Source organism: Spinacia oleracea, chromosome 3 (genome assembly GCF_020520425.1).
Source record: "Spinacia oleracea cultivar Varoflay chromosome 3, BTI_SOV_V1, whole genome shotgun sequence".
Classification (NCBI taxonomy): domain Eukaryota; kingdom Viridiplantae; phylum Streptophyta; class Magnoliopsida; order Caryophyllales; family Amaranthaceae; genus Spinacia; species Spinacia oleracea.
In genome coordinates this window covers 88,940,675-88,959,729 of record NC_079489.1, presented here as the reverse complement: position 1 = coordinate 88,959,729, position 19,055 = coordinate 88,940,675, and positions in this window count along the sequence as shown.

Genomic DNA, 19,055 nt, shown 5'->3' with positions numbered 1-19,055 from the left:
CCAAAATTCAAATCGATTAAAATAAAACAAATCAAAAACAAAATACGGAGAACAACTCCTCAACCCACGTAAGGTAACCAACTCCCCACTAACCTCTCTTGCTTCTCCTACTTTCATGGAGAAGGAGACCAACTTCTTCCTCACAGCAACCAACTCTCTCAGTCTTCAACAACGTCTTCTCGCCATATATTTACAAAATTGTCACTTAACTCGGAATTTCACTCAAAAGCATTCCAAGAAAAACAAATAATCCATGAAACCAGGAAAATGGTAATCTCTGTTGCAAGAAACATCAGCAGGCTGCAACTCTCCAAATTTGACCACGGAATTTCGTTTTTGGATTACCACCTGTTCCGGTGTTGTAAAGGTGGAAACAATGGGCTTCGAATGAAGGCCCTTTCGTGTGTGTTGAAGATCTTGCTTGCTTGAATAAGTCGAGTCCGAATTCACCTGCACAAGAGTAAAATCACTAGCCTCGGGGGTGTTTCCGAGGAAAGCCCCTCCGATGCCTAAGTAAGAACGATGCTCGGATTCTAGAGAGAAGTTCTCTAGAAGAGTAGTCTTTAAGGCGATAAATTAGACGTACCTTGAGGTGTGAGCCTTGACGGCCTATTTATAGTGTTTGCATAATAAATGCCCATAGGTCATTTATTGCTATTGGGCTTTGGGCCTTGGTTGATGGCTGAATAGCCATGTGGGTTTGTGGCAGGTTTGGTGTTGCTGTTTTGAGCCATTGGGCTTTGGACTTAGTGGCCCAATTGATATTCAATTGGGAGCCCAAACAACATGCCCCCCAGACCCGGTCCATTTAGAATTAAATGGGTGGGTTTCCAGCTGTGAGAAGTCCAAAAGTTCCCTCTCTTTTTTTGAAAAGGGGGGACTTGCATTAATGACAAGTGTTGGGACTTGTTTTGCATCGTGGCGGTTGTGGGTTTGAAGGAAGTTGGTGCGCCTTTTTCCTCTATAAATACTGGACGCAGGCTTCCTTTCAAACCTTTACTTTCTCTCTCTTTCATACAAATTCTCCTTCTTTTTCCGGTGATCGCAGCTTTCGAGTTTCTTCAGATCTACGGATTTCAGTTAGCTTTTGTCTTCGGGAACTTGTCTCATTCACTTTGTCGGCGAAATCCGCTTCGGAAGAAGGTAACTTGTTTGTGAATTTCCCTTATTTTTTCTCGCTCTTTCTTCTACTCCTCAATCTGAACCCTAGACCTAGAATTTGCGACCATGGCGAAGAACAAAGGCAAGAGTAAGTTCGTCGTTGGTTCTTCCAGTGAGAGGGAAGAGGTGCCTTCGGAAAGGGTACAGAAAACTTCGAAGGGCTGGCCTTCGGATAAGGTGGTGGAGAAACGTTCGACTTGTTGGGATGCCACCAAAGATGGTGCTGTTGGAGGATCTGGTGGGTCTGAACGCGCTGCTTCTAGTAAGAAGGCTAGTTCTTCGGGTCACCGTCGGCCTTACCCTGAGTTTCCAGTTCATTGGACTGAAGCTGATCCGAAGGGTAAGCTTGCTCCGATTTTGCATGAGACCACCAAGATTGATGGTCCGCTGGAGAAATCAGACAGTGGTGACTGGTTGGTGGAGGCGAAGCTGGGGGCCTACCATCGGAAGGCCGAAGAGTTATATGGAATCCAGCACGCTTTAGGGTACTGGTGTGAACTTCCCGAACAGGAGCGTCCTCGGGTGACTCATCCGCCGAAGGGGTTCATCTCTGTGTACACTCATCACTTGGAGAATGGTCTCCGTTTATTTCCAAGCTCTTGGTGTCGTACAACATCAGTTTGGCCCAACTTACTCCCAAGTCCATGAGGCACATCATCGGATTTCGATGGGTGTGCGATTTTGTTAATTTTCCCTGCTCCGTCTCCGTTTTTAAAGATCTTCACGATCTGTCCTTCAACCATGCTTCCAAGGGTGATGGGTATGGTTGGTGGACCATCATCAACAAGAAATCTCGAAAAAGGGGCGAGCCGAACTATATTACGGCTTACCCTTACCTCAGCTCCGACCATAATTGGAAGACGGAGTAGTTGCTCGTTCGCGTGCCGACGGATCCGAAGCATCCCAACTTCTATCGTCCTCCTAAGTGGTTCGTGAGGCTTGATCCTGATATGGTAGGGGTGGCTGCTCCGGATCGGAGTCATCAGCACTACGTGGATCTCCTCCAGTGGTTTCTGGCCCGGGAGGATAATTACAGACTGCCGTCTAGCTGGCTCCCGAACCTTAACTACATTTTGCGGGAGGACATTCTTGCTTCTGCCGGTCTCAGCAGGATTTTTGACAGGGGTAGGTGTCCTTCGGCTGGGACCGTGTTTCAGTGAGTTTGGCCTCCTCTTTTTTTTTCGATTTATTGACTTGTTTCGTAATTTGTTTTGCAGAATACGGTTTTAGTCGTATCAAACCTGAGATTCTGGGCATTTCCTTGGATCTGCGAACTATTCACGACTCGACTCCTGAGTACAAGTTCGGGAAAGAGAATCCTCGCAATCCTCGTCTGAATGATTACGTGTTGTCTCCTTCGGGTGTTGCTCGGATTTCTGAAGTTCGAGCCGATCCGTTTGATTCTGCTTCTTCTCCCGAAGCTGTTCCAGTGAAGGTCGTGCTTCCTCCCCTTCGGACAACTTCAGATCCGGTGAGTGTTTCTATCTCCTCGGTTTTACTCGTCTTTTACTCCTCTTTGGTTGGCCGTCGGCTAACGTCTTGGTCCTGGACCATCTTTTTAGGGTCCTGGGACTGACGCTGCGCCACGTGCCGTTCCTTCGGTTTCATCCCCGGCTCGGATAGATATCTCTTTATCTAGGAACCGGGTACTTCACCTTTTGTCTTTATTCCTTCTTTTGTTTTCTTCTGGTTTATTGACCCTCGATCTCCTTTCTTAGGATCAGAGGAAGAGGAAGGGTAGCACTCTTCTGAGGTCTTCTGCGCATCCGAAGAAGGTGAAGGCTTCTCAGACTTCGGAGAAGGTATGGCTTTGATCCAGTAACTTTCTTGGGTTATGCTTTTTCTTTTCCGAAGTTGACCTTTGAATGGTTGCTTTTGTAGGAAACGGCTTTGGAAGATATGCCTCCTCCAAAGAACCTTCTTCACTTCATGCCCTTGCCAGGGCAGAAGTTAAAGAGTGTGGTGGTTTCGGAGCTGCCGCCCGTTGATCAGCCGTTGGCTGAGGAGACTGCTATCCCTTCTCCGTTAAAGCCGTCTACTCCTTCGGGGGTCGCGATCCAAGATATCACCAAGGCGGTGGAGGCGCTCGAGACCGACTCTGTTCTTGGCTCGGATGTCCCCATCGTGGCCGATGAAAAAGAGAAATCTGCCGACGTCCCTCTCGAAAGGGAGAGAAGTCCAGATAAGGTGATGGTGGTGAAGGAAATAGTGCCCTTGGTCCAAGTATGCATATAATATTAAGTCTAATAAATGCGGTTCAGTATTAAGTGACAAGTTAATAATTCACTGAGATCAAGTGAGCTGAATGCCTAGCTAGAGGCCGCTTTAGTTCAAGTGGAATTAATTATATTATTCCACAGCTTACTCTTGACTGAATCCGTAAGGTCACACAAATAGTACGTAAACGGATCAAGTATTTAATGGAATTACATACTCCATCTATGGATATTCGGAATCGACGAATCTTGGTTTCAGTGGGAGTTGAGATCGTCACAAGCAAGAAATGAATACTCCGGAAACGATGATATTGCCGGAAACGGAAATATGGATCGTATCGGAAATATAAATATTATCCAAGTCGTAGATGTTACCGGAAACGGAAACATGGTACGTATCGGAAAATATTATCGGAAATGGAAATATTGCCGGAATCGGAAATATTGCCGGAAACGGAAATATTGTCAAAATCGGAAATATTGTCAAAATAGGAAATATTATCGGAATCGGAAAATAATTCCGGAAACGGAAATATTAAATATTTGTTCGAAATGGAAATTAATTCCGGAATCGGAAATATTAAATATTGTTTGTATCGGAAATGAATTCCGGAATCGGGAATTTAATCGGAAGCATATAGTACGAATTAGCATCGGACGAGGCTCGCTAGACGAAGGCCCAGCAAGGAGCCAGGCCATCGCCCAGCAAACCACACGCATCACCAACACACGCCAAGCCTCGACCAGGCCCAGCGCAAGGCCAGGCCCAGCCAAGGCCTTGGGTGCGCGCGCGGACACAGGCAGCAAGCATGGGCCGAGGCGCTGTGCGCTCAGCGTGGGCCGCAAGGCCTGCGCGAGTGTGCGGTGCTCGTGCGATGCTCGTGTGCGTGCTATACGAATCCTAAAGCTATCGGGATTCGATATATGATTAAATTCCTAATCCTAAAAGATAAATTAATTAAATAAGAGTTCTACTAGGATTCTAATTTAATTAATTCGTATCCTAGTAGGATTCCAATTCTCTTTCCATACCCCTATAAATATGTGGCCTGGGTTCACAATTTATAACGAGTTTTGAAGTATTCAAAGTGATTTTTGAGAGCAAAAATTCAGTCACATTCTTTCCCATAATTGCCGAAAATTATAGTGCCTTAAGGGCGATTCTAGTTGGTCAATCTTAAGGCGGATTCGGACGTGCTGTGGACTATCTACGGAGGGACGACACTTGGAGTCCTAAAGATTTGTTCTTGTTCGGTTCGGGCGCAGCAAGGGAGGGCACGCTACAAAGTGTAAGCATCTAAATTATGCTATATGATTATGTGTAAATAATATGTTTCCTGGCTTTATGGTTTTTTCGCATGATTTATGTTTATTCATATGTATCATAACCTAACAGTGGTATCACGAGCCTCTTATTATTTTCATAATCTAAATTGCATGAACATGGTTAAATTTTACAAATTTGCAAAGAATTAAAGGGGTGATTAATTTTCGTAATTAATTGCAAATTGCGTTTATTTAATTATATGTACACAGTTTTTCGGCAGTTTCTTCGTTACTCATCCAAATCGAGTGATTTTTGTGTCAATTCCGCATGTAAAAGGCATTCTAAATTTTTGACAAAAATAATAATTTTCGGCCGAACCCAGAATTCCCAAATTCGAAGCCTAACTATGACTTTTCGGAGGTTTTAGTTTTTCGAACGCAAAAATTTGTAAATTTAAGACGTTAAATTAAGTATTTGCGATTCTTCTTGATAAATCTTGAGTTTTTTTATTGACCTACTGTATATGTTTAACAATTATGAATGCCTAGACTTGTTAATTATAAAACCTAATTTGTAATTATGATTAATTTGTTGAAATTCGAATAATTTAGAATTGATTTGATTTTCATGATTAATTAATAATTTAATTAGGTACCAATGATTAAAATCCACCATAAAAATTGTTAATTTATGTTAATTTTTTAATTTTTATGACCTAGATTTGAATCCATGTTAGTCGGAAATTAATTGATTAATAAATTTTCGATTTTTCGCCCTAAAATTATGAAATTACTATAATTTATTAATTTGTCATTAATTTTGGAAATAAAAGTTTTAATTTTTATGCAATTCGCTCATAAAACTTGCACGCACAAAGCAATGAACGCTACGTGTTACCCTTAAGGGGTGTTGTATAGTGCGGGCATGCGACGACGAGCAAGGGAGCTCGTCGCCCATGCGATACGTTACAACGAGCAAGAGCCATAGCACACGAGCACAAGGCAGCACGCTGCCCTGTGTCGAGTGCTGTGCGCATATGGGCGAATGGGCAAGGGTAAAGGGCCAAGGCGCAAGCCATCGGGCAGACGCGTGTGGGCAGCAAGCGTGTTGCGCCACAGCGCGCGCTGCCACGCCCAGCAAGCAAGCAAACGCGAGGCAAGCAGGCGCGACGAGCGAGCGGGCGCGCGCAGTGTGGCCTGCGCTGCTGCGTTGCGTGTGGCCTGCTTGCGTGTTGCTATACGAACAGTCGAGGGGCGCTAAGCCTCGTGCACTCGTTGGGGCTTGGGCGCAAGCCCAAGTGCTCGTCGTGTTACGATTGTCGCGTTTTAAATTTTAATTTGAAGTTTTCAGTTCAAGTAATTTTAATTAATTTTAAAATTAATAATTTAAATTGTTTTCTTGGGTTTTAATTTTGAATATTATAATTATTATAAATTTTAATTTATTCTAATTATTTTACTAAAATTAAAAACCTTGAATTAATTTAAATCGACTGAAAATAAATTAAATATGTGGATTCAATTATAAATTTATATGAGCTTTAAATTTTAATTAAATTTGTATGTTTCCGGTTAGACTAGAAATACATTTTTATGTTTAAAATTAGTAAAGCATATGAATTTATTGGTTTAAGTGGGAGCAATTTTAGTCATAAACTCTTGATTAGGTCTACAAATCCTTTAAGGTTAAACAACTTGATTAAAATTAATAAGGACCGAATAATTGCTAGATTATTGGTGCCCTTGATTAATTGCTGCAAATATTTATGTGATGCATACAATGTGATTTAACTAACCAATTATGTGGGCCATTCATGATAATGAATGGGTGAATGGTATATATTGTATATGTACTGTTTTGCAGGTTATGAAGTGACTAGTATGGCCCAAATAGGATAGAAAATATGGTCTGCGTACCATTAATTTGAATGTAATTGGTCTAAAGTACCAAATTTGTTTTTCAATTAAAATATGGTATGCGTACCATCAAATAGTTGTAATTAGTTTAATTATATCTTATCCTATTTGAAGAAAATGGCACCTCCCACGGAGATTTTCAAGACGGACTTTGAAGTTGAAGCTTCAAGATGAAGTCGGGCCATACTAGATCTCATTTATCTTATGCATGTTTTAAGTTATTTATTGCTTTTAAATATGTCTTAAATATGCATGAGATCGAAGCTTGATTATGTTGCATGATTAAGGATTTTAGTTCACTTAAAATCTAACCAACATAGTAAGAGCCTTAAGTTCCAAACTTAAAAATTGAGTTAAAAGGTGCCATGCCAAAATAACACTTACTTGGATATCCTTTTTTCATCGAGGTGTTACTTATCGATACTAAAGGGGTAAGGTACACAAATAATTGTGAGTACATGTTAGTTTTGGTGAAACTCAACGATATAAGTAAGGAGTCCTTTTATGTCGTGGCAAAATCGATGGGTTTACCTAATAAGTTCTTAGACGTACCTATCAACCAAGAGTAGTTTCTAGACTATTAGCAAAAGGCTTTTGCTTACCTAAAAGATTTTAGAATTGAGTCTAAATACATAAAGTGCTTAATTCTTCAATGGTTTTTAGGATCTTGGAATCATTTTATTCACATCTGCCGGAACACATAACTTGAATAAAATGCTTGATGAACATTAAATTATGCATGCATGCTAGAATTTAAGTTTATTAAGAGAAATTGTGAATGATTATTTATTTGTTTATTCTTTTTCAATTGTAGTTTTACTATGGCAAACAACAATCAAAACATCATCATGGGTTCTGAGCTTATGGTCAAGCTGAACCTAACAAATTTTCTTGAATGGGAAGCTAAGCTAGTTGAAATAGTCAGACTCAATGGAATTGAGTATGTACTGTTACATCCCATGCCAAGCTACTATGCCAGAGACATGACCCCTGAAAGATTTTCCGCCTGGGATGCGGATCTCAAAAAGGTTATGAGTCTCATGCTGAACAATATCCCTGATGAATGGGCTAGAAGGTTTGTAGCTTATGAACCTTTCACGCTCATCAAGAATCTGAGGGATATCTGTCGTGGAAGCACGGAGGGCAGGGACCTGAACGTCCATGAGTTGATTGAATCAATGTCTGGTCTAAAGTTTAGTTCTCCCAACAGGTGTTACGGGATGGAGGTCCAAGAAACACATGTTCAGCTCCTTCGCACTAAACAAAGGGTAGGCGTCCCACTAAGGTTCCATGTGGATCTTATGCTTTCATATTTTGATCGCCTAAAGTCTACTAGGAACACCAATAAGCGAAAGGATGGCAGTCTCTATCTTCCTCAATTCACTGCACGCTTGGCTCTGGGCGCCTAAATCTTTGGCGCCCAGGCCTGGGCGCTGAAAATACCTGGGTACGTCTCTTTTCCTAATTCTTTGTGGATTAGAACTCTGCAATTCTATCTTTCCACGAACTGTTCCCTATAAATAGGCCCCTAGTTTCGACGTTAAACGACACAACAACACATAATTATATTCTGAGTATTGACTCCAACCCTCAGCCTAAGCCTCTCGCTGCGAAACTGTTCACGCGTTCTGTCGCAATCGATCCATAAATCGAACAGAACATATCCTGTCCCATTATTGAGATTCGTTAAATAAAAAGGAGAAATAGCAAAGTCAAAGTGGTTAGTTTTCTGAGAACCGTGACGCACCTCTCAAGGGTGCGTCGTAATGTGTCCCTTTTCGATGATTTAACTGCTTTCCTCATCCTTTTTATGAACTGCTAAACTAACCTAATCTGATTGTTCTATCACGCCTAATAAATATAACATTTTTGGGAAATCGGATTATCATGCTAGGTCCCTTAATGCTATTTAAATCAGATAATCACGATCGAATTAGTATTATAGGTTGCATATTGCTAAAATCAACTCAGATTAGTTTAATAGTTAATGCATGTCCCTTCAATTATTTATGCTGAGCTAGTAAGGATATCCTGCCTCTGGAGTTATCGACGAGCGAATTACTCCTCTCGGTAGTTACAGTCCCCCGAACCCTCAATCTCTACCTTGCGGGTGTATATTGAGAGATCCCCACACCAGGGATCACAAGGGAACCTACGGCGGTCGTCGTCAAACATAATTGCACTCCCTTTATGTCACGATAACCGGGTTTTGTCAGTTTTTCTCATTGTCGTTAAAAACTGAATGGCGACTCCTACGTTACTAGTCAAATGGGTGTATACTCACAGGAAATCCAATTACACTTGATTGAATAAAAAGAATCGTCACACCCACGAGGGACAAGGTCACGCATTAGCCTCGCGCTTTTTCGACCCCCTCACAGTGGCGACTCCACTGGGGATAGTGAAGGAAATACTCGTGCTTGTAGGTAATCGAAATAGCCGAAGGGTGAAACGATCCTACCCCGCGTTTATTTCCCCATCAAGTTGGGACGACCTGAAAATCAGCATATTAATGTGAACGGGCAGAACATCATAACGAATCTCGGCTCCCTTGGGAGTTGGGACTAAGGATACCTTTTTTTTCGCCAATAGGGGGGTGCATACGCCGCGCATGTTTCCCACTCGGTACTTGTGCAGGTAGTACACCTATCCCGAACCCAATCGCTCGCCCATTAGGTCCCTCTCGCCTGCATGCCCCCTTGGCTTGCACTTGAGGGTTGGCCTCTTGAGCGAAATTCGTCTGTTGAAGACACTACCTCGACCGGGGCATGTGTTGGATCTACGATAGAAGCGGTACCAAGCCAAGCGTAAATAAACTACCCATAGAAGCCTATCATAAACTACGTGGCATATTTAATTTTCAAATCCATGTTTGTATTGTAGTTATGTGTAGCGAAATATGTGATTGTGTGTTACAAACTATCCTAGAAAACCAACGACCTTAAAAACTGCCCAAACGTTCATAGACTAATTTGCCAAAGAGTTATACCGAAACACGTGTTCCGCGAACCCGAATGATCGCCCCAAAATAAGCGACGCTCGGGATGGCCTGTAACGAATCCCACAAACGCTGTTACGCGTAAAGGACGTTATTAGGCAAGCACGCAAGTCGAAGTCGCATAAACAGAAGACAGAAAACGAGAACCAGCCAGGGACGCATTTTCAACGCCCCTGGCTGGGCGCCAGAAATTCTCACGCCCCTCGCTGGGCGCTGAAGTTGCTGCTTGGCCTTCTGGTCAGGCGCAGCAGCCTCGGTGCCCGAGCGAAAGGAAAATACGTAGCACAAAAAATGTACATCAAAAGAATTGCTACGAGGGCGTAAGAAAAGCACTCGATTTGAAAAGCGACTCGCGAAAAATTAATAACCCTTTGTGCCGTTGTTAGGCTTCCTACGACGGCAATGCTCGGCACCAAAACCGAACATGCTAACAACTATGAATGTCACACGGGCAGGTGTTTCGAAAATCCAAAGAATGACCAAAATAAAAAAAAAAACTAAAAATTGTACCGACGGAAGAAAGAACAAAAAAAAAACCCAATTTAGAGAGTCGAGGTCTAGACTAAGTAATGCTTGAAACTTTGGGAACCTAAACTTTAGCTTATCTTATGCCTAGGACTGGTCCTGCCACTTGGTGCCGATCAGGGAATCAACGGCTAGTGCGTCTTGAAGATACATCGCCAACACCAGGTTTAGTAACTCCAAGCTCCGTCCGTCGTCCCTCATTTCATGGATCTCCGCTTCCCCAACCTCGATTCGCACCTCCAAACATGTCCATCGAAGATTTGCGAGACCAGATGGTCCAAATGACCCAACTTATGGGCCAACTGAAAATGGAAAACGAAGCCTTAGCGGCTGCGCAAGCCAAAAATGACCTCGAAAAAGAGAAGAGGATTGAAAAAATGGTCCTACAGCAAACCATGGGGAGCAAATACTTCTCCCTCGAGCCTGCACCTTTTTCTGGCAAATTACCAGAAAAGTTCAGTTCCTCTGACTTACCAAAGTTCAAGGTCACGGACAACCCCCGTGATCATCTACTGAGCTTTGTGAATACCATGAACTTGAAAGGCGTGGACAAGTCCATGTACTTACCTGCCTTTCCTTTGTCCTTGGAACCTGTGCCGCTCAAATGGTACTATCACCAGGACCCTAAGCTCTTCCCCACTTGGGAAGACTTTGTCAATGTCTTCATCAAGCAATACTCGTCGAACATGGATTTCCAAGTCACCATGCGCGAGCTGGAAGTTCTCTTCCAAAAGAAAAATGAGGGTTTCACAACCTACTTTGCTAGATGGAGGGACCAGGCGGCCCAGTTAATCAATAGGCCTCCCTAAACAGAATTGGTCCAAAAATTCATTGACAACTTGGACCCGGCTTACAGACAACACCTTAGGTACCTGGGACTCGACACTTTCAAAAGAGTTTATGATGTGGGAATAAAAATCGAGGACGACCTCGCCAAAACCATACAGAGCAAACCCACATATAAGACCAACACCTATAATCGGGGTAACACATCCCAAGCCCAAGAAGTCCATGCTGTAGAAGAGGCTCCCGCCCGAAGATACCCTGTAAGATGGGTCCGAGACCGAAAGTTTGCCCCACTCGAGTCAACTTTGGTACAAGCCTTTGAAAGACTAACCAATCAAGGAAAGTTGAGACCTATAGGCCCCACCCGTGACCCTCCTGTCAAAAACAAATATTGGGTCGAAGGTACTTACTGCAAATTCTATCAGGGAAAGGGGCATGACACTGAAAACTGCTGGACTCTAAAACATACAATCCAGGACATGATAGAGGATGAAGTAATACCTCTCCCTAACGTTGGCAAACCCAACAACAACAAGAGCCCACTCGACTCTTGTCACATCTCGCTCGACCAACCAGAGAATTTCGACCCCACGGTGTATATTACACCTCAAGATGCACCACTCGCTGTGGTCCCTATGGATCGAATCGAGAGGGAAGTGTGCGGTGTGTGGAATGATGATGCTGAAGATATTTACCTATCTCAAGTCTCGGGCCAGGACCTCTTCACTGAAACTTGGCCCGGGTATGCTCTCATTGATACCACCTATTAGGAGCCCGAGGTCGACAACCTCACCCGATCCGGAAGGATATACCAACCGGATATTCACCCGCCTCCTATGGACGACATCCCGGTTAGGCAAACTCCTGAGAACGGGCGGCACGCCACCGTCGCGGAAGTCATTGAAAATCCTCTCCTGAAACAACTAAAAAGAACCAAGGCTGAGATTACCATCTGGGATCTTATGTGTACTTCAAAGGAACATCGCAAAAAACTTATTCGCTCACTTGACCTCATCTCAGTACCCATAGATATCACACCTGATTCATAGGTTAGCCATGTCACGAGAGATGCCGGAGAAAAGGCCATAGTTTTCACTGATAAAGACTTACCCAAAGAGGGGGGTGCTCACAATAAAGCCCTTTACCTAGTGGTTGGATGCAAAGGACAAAACATCCCCCTAGCGCTCGTAGATAATGGTTCAGCGGTTAATGTCTGCCCATTGCGAACCGCCCATTGCTTGGGGCTAGGAAACGATGATTTCCGAACCTCCACGCAAGGAGTACGAGCTTATGATAACTCCCGAAGGCCTGTATTGGGAAAAATCAACCTTACCATACAAACCGGGCCTGTGGCACGCACCACGGAGTTTCAAATTATCGACATCAAGCCCACTTTCAACCTCCTCTTGGGGCGACCTTGGCTCAATGACTTAGGAGGTGGGGCTTCTACCTTGCACCAAATGGTTAAACTTATCCATAACGGGGTAATACTAGAAATCCGCGCCCCTCCTCTCGACGTCAGTTGTACTATGGTTGGAACGGCTGAAACTGTTAGGTTATGATACATATGATATTACATAAATCATGCGGAAACAACCATTAACCCAGGAATACATATTATTTACACATAATCATATAGCATAATTTAGATGCATACTCTTTGTTGCGTGCCCTCCCTAGCTGCGCCCGAACCGAGCAAGAACAAGTCTTTAGGACTCCAAGTGTCGTCCCTCCGTAGATAGTCCACAGCACGTCCGGATCCGCCTTAAGATTGACCAACTAGAATCGCCCTTAAGGTACTAGAATTTTCGGCACTTTTGAGCAAGATGTGTGACTGAATTTTTCTCTCAAAAACTCACTTTGAATACTTGAAAACCCGTTATAAATTGTGAACCCAGGCCACATATTTATAGGGGTATGGAAAGGGAATTGGAATCCTATTCAGATACGAATTAATTAAACCTAGAATCCTACAAGAACTCTAATTAATTAATTTATCAAATAGAATTAGGAATTTAATCATTAACCGAACTCTGTACGTTTTAGGAATCGTGCATGAACACAAACTCACACACACACACACACGGCAGCCACGATGGGCCGCCCATGCGCGTGCGTGCGAGCAGCAGCCCACGAAGCGAGGCCATGGCCTTGGCGCGCGCTGGGCCTGCCTTGCGGTGGGCCTGGGTGCTGCCTTGGCTGGGCGCTCGTTTGGTTGGGCGCGCGTTTTGGCTTGCTGGGCGATGGCCCAACTTCGTGCTGGGCCTTCAGTCAAGAGTAAGCTGTGGATTAATATCATTAATTCCACTTGAACTGAAGCGGCCTCTAGCTAGGCATTCAGCTCACTTGATCTCACTGAATTATTAACTTGTTAATTAATACTGAACCGCACTTATTAGACTTAACATAGAATGCATACTTGGACCAAGGGCATTATTTCCTTCAGTCTCCCACTTGTCCTTAGGGACAAGTGTGCATTTCCTAATTCCCTTGTCGCTCGATGCTTGCTCTTGAACATAAGGTAAGAGTTGTCATCCTTATTATGTCCAGAGGTGTTTCTCGGTTTCAGAGTTCAACTGATCAAATAAACAGATAATCATAGCCTATGATTCATCCGAGCACGGCCATGCATTTCACAGTTTCTAGCTCTCCGAGTGGCCTTGTACAACTTTTAAGCATCTCATCCCGATTTATGGGAGGACAATCCCAATCTTGCGATCTTGAGATTAGACTTCATTTGATAGGTGATTACCTGAGCGTTGCCTTTATAGCCTCCTTTTACGGTGCGACGGTTGGTCAACGTCAAAGCAACCAGTTCTCAAACAAGTAATCTCAAATCACTCAGGTATTGAGGATTTAGTGTCTAATAATTTTAATGAAATTTACTTATGACAGATTTTCATCTCTTAGAGTAAAGTTTCATAGGTCTTGTCCGGTACTAGTCTTCCCAAAGTAAGTATCTATGCAAATGATTATGACATTGCCATGTCCACATAGTTCAAGAAACAGAACTACTAGTCATCTTGCATTCTAATCGTCTAACGTTTTCTATGCGTCCAATTTTATAGAAAACTCCGACTAGGGACCATTTTCAACCTTTGACATTCAAGTTCACTTGATAGACATTTCTTAGTCACAGGACTGGTCCTGACAGTCTATCTTGAATATATCGTCCAATTGAAGGGACTCATCATTTAATACTAAACCAAGATCAAATGGAATATGAAAATACATTTCATATATGATAAATGTTCAACCCTAATGTTTTACAACCATGGGCCTCAAACCCATCTTTAAAACATTTCATAGAATTCAAAGCTATGCTTGATTTCCAGTGCTACAACGTGAGTGTTGCTTCTCACTTGGTTCATAGGTTTAGTTATCACGCTTTGCCAATATTAACATCCTTTTCATCGAATGTTCTTCGAGATATGATGATAAGATCTTTTGAGTATGTTTATTATGTGATCTAGTCTTTCTTACTTCGATAGTGGTTCTACGCATTTTGCAATGAAGAACCATCAAGTTAGCAGACATGTGATCCACCCAAGTTCAATGAAGAACTTATTAATATAAACAACTTTGTTTTATTGCTTCTTAGGCAATAAGTACTTTTACTTCAACTGTTTAGGTTGCTAGTGATGCTTTGTTTGGATTTACCTATCCAAGCAGTTCATAGATATGTGGAAGACTCTCCAACTATATCTTAGAACATAGAAATTATTATTTTAATTTCCCACGCAACAACTCATGGTCTTCAATCCATGTTGCCATTTCAAAACACGATGCTTTTTAGCTCGTCCTTGTCAATGGTTAACTCCAAAGGGTCTTGCTTGATCCTTTGCCAGTCTTTATGCGTGTAGCATCAATATTTAGCATATCTTTATTTCCTTGAATCAAGAACTATTCCTATGTACCTTTTCAAGTACCATAAGTGTTCTTGATCTCAATCTAGTTGATCTTCACTTAGATCAATAGAGATTGGTATATGTTCGTCATGCCTAAAGTCATACGATACATTTTTGGCGATCCTCATATTATATCATACATGATAAATTCTTTTGCAGAATAATTCCCAATTGAATTCTATTCATGTAACTTTAGCTCATTCAATTTCAGTAGATACTGAATCCAGCTAAATTCTTTGACATATAATATAGGTTAAGAATCTCACTTAGATCCTTTGATGTTTTAACTTAGTAAATGCTTATACATAGTTCAAACATTCTTTTACTTAGATTTATTCACATGGGTCGAATATCTCCAATGGAGTATTTCGTGTTTGATTTAGTAAATGCCATTACTTAATCCAAAACAATATCATAAGATCTTTGTAAATAGATCTTAATACCCAGTATGTACTAAGTTTCGCCATGGTCCATTATTGATGAATAATTTCAAATCTAAGTCATTAGCATTTGAATGTTATTTCACAATAGAGAGATATGTGTGTGATACACATAGGACCAATTAAGTTTTATGTACTACCACTAAACTTCTTATATATCTATAAGAATCATGTACATTTTATGAAACTAAAATACTTATTAGCTTCACTAAAATACATTTCTAATTCCCAATTGCTTGCTTAAATCTGTACTTAGATTTTATAAACTAGCTTTTCTTTTCAAGCATTTATTTGGATCCACAAATTCTATGACATACCATGTACATATTATATTCCAACATTTGATTGAGGAATACGTTTTGTCATCCAATTGCCATATGTACCAATATGCAATCATTACTTGAATTATAGACTTAAGCATTACGATTTTGCATGAGGTTTCAACACAATCCATGCCATGAATTTGCTTGTAACCTTTAGCAACTAATCTAGCTTTGTGTGTGAACACAATTCCATGTTTGATGGTTTTTATCCTTAAAACAAACTTGCAACCAATAGGTGTGAAACTATTCTTGCAAATCAACAAAATTTCAATTTTGTCATCAAAACATTGAGTATGTTTTATGGCCTCTAACCATTTAAAACATTTGAGTCTATATATGGCCTCTAACCATTTTAGGGAATCTGGGTTTCGTCATAGCTTTCTTACAAGTCACAAACTCATTAATCTACATGATAATAGTTTGACTGCAAGTTGTAGGTTTCTTCACTATTTAATAGAAGAATCTCATAGTTTCATTGACCTGATCTCTATGTTTCTTCACTATCTAATAGAAGAATCTCATAGTTTTAGTGACTTGAATTCTATGCCTACTTGGGTATAGAACATCAAACAATAGAATATCAATAGCCACTTGAAAGTCCTTTGAATATTCTGTTCTCCTTGAAGCACTTGTAAAGTCTTCTAAGAGATGTCTATTCTTTAAAGCCACTTCTAAAGTCCTTAAAGAATAAGTTCGGATTTTCTGAAGCACTTCGAAAGGCCTCCGGAATGTCCGTTTATGTTTGTTGTTCGCCTCGAAAACTTTCGAGGTCTATTTTCTCCCACTTGTCATTTTGGAAACGAATCTCCAAAAAGGACATTATTTCGAGCAAACAAACATTATGTTCTCAAAAATTCGTGGTAGAAACAATAACCTTGTGTCTCATTTGAATAAATCACAATGAAACATATATCTATACTTGGGCCTTAGTTTGTTGAATAACAAACACTAAGCTCCCACTGAGTTTAGGAACTCTTTAGATATATTATGAAAAGATATTCTGAAATTACTTTTCAATAGCTTTGACGAATTTGGTTTAGTTTGGTGGTAGTTGAGCATTTTGTTTTAGAAATTATAGGAAAAGTCTTTATGATTCATCATTGATCGAATCAAATACTAATTGACTTCGATCATTCCAACGTAGATATGCCATATCTTATGGAGCTAGATTGTGAAATTACAACACACAATCATTGATGATCATATCAACATGATCTAACCTAGATCTTTATGATTTCTTGCCAAGTGGATTTTATACTTCTGAATCTTTGAACTAGCCAAACAGATTCAACTTATATCACATTTGAGTAAATAAACCTATATTCACTCAAATCCATGTGAAATAATAAAGTCATAAAACCTTTCTTTAGCTTTGAACTTTATCGTCTAGGCGTTCTAACAATAGTTCATATTCTTTGTTACTTTCAACAAGTAAGACTATCTTGTCTTAAGTTGATCTAGAAATCAACCAACTTTCAAAAGGTCCATCAAAATAGAGCTTATGAATGTTAACTTGTTGATATGGTCTAAGCAACAATGCCAAAGATTAATGGAACTCAAATCAAGGGTTTGATTTGAACCTAGTAAAGTTCTTTAAAGAGTTGTTTGTTTTAATCAAGCATATTGACTCAACCTGTAATTGACCATTTCATTCAAATAAACAGACAAACAAACAAGCTTTGTTTTTGTTCTTCTGAATGTGAGTCTTTCTGTGTTTGAAGCAGAAATTTAGGCATGCTGATTATGGAACAAAATAGCCATTTAGTTCCAGCCTTGAAAGGACTTAAAACAAACTAGATGACCCTACAACTAATGTAGCATTGCCATGCTTCATTTCCCACTTGTAGGTCATTAGTGTAGCCTAGCTTCCATTGTTTGAGTTATTACCGAAGTAAGAACCTCAAGCGGTATATGATACCAAGGAAGTTTGATTGCTAGGTCACTTCTCTTTAAACATAAATTTATAGGTAGAAACAGAATCGTAAATTCCTTTCATTTGTTCCTTGTTTTCCTATTTCTTGTACCCTTTCTTATAGTCTTAAGAATTGAATTCTTTAGTGTTGACTTTTATACTTTGTTAGACATGTCTAATGTCACCAACAAGGTTCTTTACCATTTTAATTTATGTTGAATATTTTGTTTCAACTAGATGATCTTACCAGAAGCTTCTAAAGTTCTCTAAGCATCGATCTATTCGAATGTCTAGGGACTAGACTCATTCGAGAATTAAATGGACAAAGATATTAGGTTGTTAACCATTGGTAAAGCTGAGCGTATTAAACTCAATGCTTTATGATCTCAAAACTACAGTGTATTTTGAATTCACAAGCACCAATTGGTTTGCCATTCGACTTTGATGTTCGAAAACAACCATAAAAGTCGCTATAAGAAACGTACATTTTAAATTGCTCACTTTCTCTCATTTCCGTGAATCGTTCTTGGATTCACTACCAATCGAGGAAATTTACTGTTACCTTTCTAAAAGGATTTATTGCAGTGCAAGATATTTAATTATAAACAATAATTAAAACATACATTGAAGCATGCAAAGTCTAAACATTTATCATGAATAATAACTTGAAAATGAAAGCAATCATGCAATTTAAACAAGTCATTAGCATTTTATTCGAATTATGTGTTCCGGCAGGTGTGAATAAAATGATTCCAAGATCCTAAAATCATTGAAGAACTAAGCACAGTTTGTCGACTTAATCCTAAAACATCTTAGGTAAGCAAAAACCTTTTGCTAATAGTCTAGAAACTATTCTTGGTTGATAGGTACGTCTAAGAACTTATTAGGTAAACCTATTAATTTTGCCACGACATAAAAGGACTCCTTACTTATATCGTTGAGTTTCACCAAAACTAACATGTACTCACAATTATTTGTGTACCTTGCCCCTTTAGGACCAATAAGTAACACCTCGCTGAGCGAAAACTATTACTAGATTGATGTAAAGGATATCCAAGGAAGTGTATATTTTGGCATGGCACCTTTTAACTCAATTTTTAAGTTTGGAACTTAAGGCTCTTACTATGTTGGTTAGATTTTAAGTGAACTAAAATCCTTAATCATGCAACATAATCAAGCTTTTGATCTCATGCATTTTAAGACATATTTAAAAGCAATAAATAACTTAAAACATGCATAAGATAAATGTGATCTAGTATGGCCCGACTTCATCTTGAAGCTTTAACTTCAAAGTCCGTCTTGAAAATCTCCGTGGGAGGCACCATTTTCTTCAAATAGGATAATCAATAATTAAAAACTAATTACAACTATTTGATGGTACGCAGACCATATTTGAATTGAAAAACAACTTTGGTACTTTAGACCAATTACATTCAAATTAATGGTACGCAGACCATATTTTTTATCCTATTTGGGCCATACTAGTCACTTCATAACCTGCAAAACAGTACATATACAATATATACCATTCACCCATTCATTATCATGAATGGCCCACATAGCTGGTTAGTAAAACACATTATGCATCACATAAACATTTGCA